This window comes from Morone saxatilis, unplaced genomic scaffold (assembly GCF_004916995.1).
Source record: "Morone saxatilis isolate NCDOM2014 unplaced genomic scaffold, NCSU_SB_2.0 Contig12, whole genome shotgun sequence".
NCBI classification, from domain to species: Eukaryota; Metazoa; Chordata; class Actinopteri; family Moronidae; genus Morone; species Morone saxatilis.
In genome coordinates, this window is record NW_023339674.1 from 13,402,734 (window position 1) to 13,407,319 (window position 4,586).

General features: G+C 38.8%; 2 protein-coding genes and 1 long non-coding RNA gene across 3 annotated transcripts in view; 2 read left to right on the forward strand and 1 right to left on the reverse strand.

The window, feature by feature from the left end:
* Positions 1 to 3,629, reverse strand: part of LOC118321533 (palmdelphin-like) — a gene marked incomplete in the record, with an annotated part of 31,524 nt that extends 27,895 nt beyond the window's left edge. The window contains 2 exon segments of the mRNA XM_035652888.1: positions 2,642 to 2,721; positions 3,566 to 3,629.
* The window catches only part of LOC118321529 (vitellogenin-like), a gene marked incomplete at its 5' end in the record, with an annotated part of 13,437 nt that overhangs the window by 4,686 nt on the left and 4,165 nt on the right, over positions 1 to 4,586 (forward strand).
* Positions 181 to 1,544, forward strand: LOC118321537. Its single transcript, XR_004796407.1, has 3 exons — positions 181 to 330; positions 435 to 494; positions 950 to 1,544. It is a non-coding gene; the product is annotated as an uncharacterized LOC118321537 (long non-coding RNA).

Sequence of the window (4,586 nt, forward strand, 5' to 3'; positions counted from 1 at the left end):
TTCAAATGTACTGCCAGCTTAAACATTCACATAAAAATCACAATTCTTATCTTCTACAATTCGGAATTGATTCACAACTTTCAAAAATCGATTCTTCTTTCTGCTTCTGGAATACACAGATGCAGCAAGCAGTGTGACTACTGGCTAGTGCTAACATTAGCTCTTGCATACTATCTAAAATGGAGCAGCAGTCCCGTGTTGGGGTGCACTTTGGATCCAACAATCTCCCAGAGAAGAAGGAGCACCAAATGAAGTCCAAATCTGTGTCAAAAAATGACCTTTAAATCTATTGGACACTGGATATCAGGAGAGAATGATCACTATCATGCAGTGAGTTTCAGCATCTCATACTCGTCTAAATGCTGCCTCACACCTTTGTCCACTCTGACTGATCGTCTTCTCTCTCTGCTCTGTCCTCCTCCATCTTCCCTCAGCTGTGGCTGTCACTGCTGCTCCCAGCTCAACACCTGGAGGAGCTTCTAACAACAACGGAGGTGGTCCCTTATTCTTACTGCTAACTGTTGCTAAGGCTGCCTCTGAGCATGTCCTCACAGTCAGTCTATTAAATCAAGAGACGACTGTCTGACAGGACTGCCTGATTTACAAGACTCTGCTTTAACTACAGCTGCTGCTCTAAGTGTGTGTTTCTCTCCCAGACTGGCAGTCTGCCATATAGAATCTCAATCAGTCTTTTCATCATTTTGGAAGCAACCCTGTATCATGTTTTAGCCTAAATCTTCCTACTGACATGTTTAAGTGATCATATATCGAGTGGTATTGTGTTTACAGTATATATTAAGTATACTGTAAATGTGATCACATGGTGTTTTTATGTTTATTCAGCCGCTATATCAGGACCTAGATAGAATATATCTGTGACTTCCCATTCAGAACTACAGCACTCTGGCTTTTTATATACTATGGGGTCAAATCTTTTATTTTTATCCAGCAGGTCAGTGGGCTGTCTGCTGGGGGAGTCCTGCTGGTCCAGCTGTCCACAGCGTGTACCCTTTATCTGCCTTGTTGTGGTTTTAAATGTTGTTTTTGTTGTTGTTGTTTTGACAGCCGGCTATGCTTTAGATAACTTACTGTAAACAATAAAACACCTTAAAAATAGATATATTTAATGATGTAAGGTCATTCTTTAAATCACACTGTGATTCTGATGTATATTATTCATTCTGGTATTAACTTTCATACAGCAAGATAATGCATATGAAAACGTACACTGAAAACTGGCACCAAATTCTACAATTCTTAAACTTGTTAACTTATTCTTTGATCAGATATTGCCCAGTTTAAATCCTCATTTTGTTAAAGGGGCACTCCATCAATTTTGCACATGAAAGTCAGCGTACGCATCTTGAGGGAGCACCACTCAGCCTGTGAAAGCCGCTGTATAATGTCCTGTGTGGATTTTTCCCTATACCCAACTAACTAAGTGTTAAACTTAAACCATCATAAAAATGTGTTCAACTGTAAAACACCCTGCCTCAGGCACAGAACTATAACTGTATCACAGGAATTCCAAGGTTGATCTTTTATTTCTTACAAAATAAAGATGCATGTGAAATACTTAGTCTTTTGCTTCATTTCTCACCCAGCAGATTCAGCTGTAGGTATGCAGGCAAGGAGGCTGTGTGTTTAATATAGATGTGTGTCGGGAGAGGTAATAGCGGGGTTCAAACATGTATATGGGGGTCATAGGGGAGGAGGGTATTCTTAGAAAAAAAGATACCCGTCTACTGCTTCTATTCCCAGGTCACCGTTTGCAGAACTTTGAGTGAACATCCAGGTGGCTGGTGTATACTTCTCTACTGCAATGTATTTGCCTGGATAGTTGAATGTTGCAGGTATTTTAACCACTCGCATGTAAGACCAGCAGCTAAACACACAGTACCCTAACATGTTATTGACCCACTGCCTCAGGTCAGCTGGGAGAAAAGGGTCTCGGTTTCATTTTGCTCCAAGTCATCTTAACAAACGAGTCCATCCACGCTGAAAGAGAGGGGTTATTCTGCCCTAACTCCCTCAAACAAGGTCTTTATTTATCCAGTCAGCTGTCACATCATCTCCTACATGAATTGGCCTGTCAGTAACCAATTCATTTTCTACAAAATAAAAGCTGAGTAGAGTTTCTATCAGCCTGTCAGTCAGGTAAGCAGGCAGTAAAGCAGTGGGTAAACTGAGCTAATCTGCTCATGAGGCTGATAATCTGTGTAAGCCATCTGCTTGCCAGCTATACTGTAGACAGAGCGACCATGTGGGCTGATCAGTGTGAAAACCATGTGTTCAACACCTACATACATTCTTTTACCAAGTGGTTTGAAAAGCATTAACTTTATGTCGTCATGTTAATATTTTACACAGCTCTACACTCATATTTATCTGAATGAAAACGTTCATGGGCACAGATGTTCTTTGAAAGAATTAACATTAATGCATCTCTTCCAAAAAAAAAACAACGACATTTAGGAAGATAGATGTCCATATGTCTTATTTGACTGAGGATTCAACCCTTCCCCAGCGTAGAGAAATATGTCACATAGCAGGGCTGGAGGTGGTGATCTTGGATGTGGGGCCAGTTGGTTGTAACAATGTGAATTTGAGAAAGGGATTTTGTACAGTGCAAATCACGTACCTTCAAAATCTCAGCTTTTCAGAATCAACTTTAGGTTTGGTAACAATGAATCCCTGAAGTAATTCAGTCCTTCAACTGATCTGAAAACATAAGAATCACCAGATTAGAGATAATGTTCTTCACTTGACAGCAATGCAGCACAGTTACACGTGTAACAGTTACTACAAACCAGTGTCAAGACCAGATAATGAAAGCTGGAAGCCGTGCAAGGAAAACTTTGTCCTTTACTGAGAAATAGTCATTTAAAGTGTAAAGGGAATTAATGCACTGGCTCAGACCCTTGCTCCAGAGCTACAGTACCCCAGTCCTTAAGAGAACTACACTCTGGCACAGTATCTGTAACATATATTTATGCAATACAGTTGGATAAACTGAGTGTGTGTTAAGGAAAATTTACAAATGTCTCCAAATAATAATTTCCCTGTATATAGACCCGGGGCAGAGTAGCTCTGTCTTGTTGGACCTGGCAGTGTGCACAGACTCCTACAGGGAGCAGCAGTAAGGAGAAACTGAAGCTTAAACAGAATTAAGGAATTACCTCCACCTCTCTCTGGTTGTCTTTCTGTGTCTCGCTTTTGGGCACGTTGTCAATTTACAACATTTTCCTATTTTAAACCTGCCCTGACTGTCTACATGACTCCAGTAAAGGTTTGCTGGGCAGTAGGGATAATAAGCTCAACACTTTAACATAAATACCTCTAAAACTGCTGTTTGCACTGTGCTTGACAAGTAACTTAACTTTAGCTAACTTATTATGAACGTTTTAGCTGCAAATTCAAAAACCTGACTTAATGACAAAGTGATTGTAGCAGTTGGTGGTATTATATCTTAGATATACAGAACTAGAGGACACTTCATTCTTTAATGCTGTACTATCAGTGCTATAAAAGAAAACCATGCAGGAAAGGTTTAAAGTTAGCCTACCTGGCAGTTAGCCCACTTCTGTCTCGTGCTCGGTTGTGCCTCTGCCTGTCCCGCGGGAATCTCCAGGACAACCGGCTGCAGGTGCGGGGGGCGGGGCTATGTGTGCGGCGAGCTGATTGACAGTTGGCTGTCCTCCTCCAGCAGCCAATAGCAGTGAGGTAAGAAAGTCTATTTAAATCCTCTGTTGAGTCCTGTGACAACATACAGACAGGATGCGTCCTCTGTTGACAGATTATTTGTTAGAAACAAATCCTCTAAAAAAAACACCACAGCAATTATCTCCCAGTTACAGTGATTATAGTTTTGTATTTATTTTTATTTTGTTTTTACTTTTTGTTTTCAATTCACTGAGTGGGTTTGCTTGTTTCAGTTTAATTTGAATTGTTTAAAAGTGTCTTATTCTCTCCTTAGTCGACAAAGACTAAAACTTAAGACATTTCCTGTATGTTTTTATTTCATGTTTTATTCTAATTGTTAGTTTTGTAAATATTATTTGTTTGTTTTTCTAAAGTCTAGTTTTTATTTTTATTTCAGTTAAAGAAAATATTGTTTAAGGTTTTTACTTTCATTGTAGTGATTAAATCTGTTGAGTCCAATTGAAAGCCTGAGGTATGCACTACTTATCTCTCTAGCAGTACTTCACAGGTTTTATTGGTGATGTAAAGTCAATTGTTGCATCCTAAATATGTTCTGGTACTTGCTAGAAATTTAGAAATTGAAATGAGTGCTCAATGACTTATAATATGTCAAAATGTTTATTTCTAAATATCTAAATTCTCTGATAAAGTCATTATTGTAATGACCAAAACAAATATTTACATATGGTTTACAATAATTACAGATAGGAAGTCATGGCACTTGAATAGTTTCATTTGTGATAATGTTGTGTTAATTGTGACCATCACCATCACATTTTTTATGTTGCCTGGTCATGATCTCTTGCCCAATATTCTATTATTGGGTAATATTGTGTTTTTTGTTACTTATTGTATTATACTATTGTATTTAATGCGTCGGTATC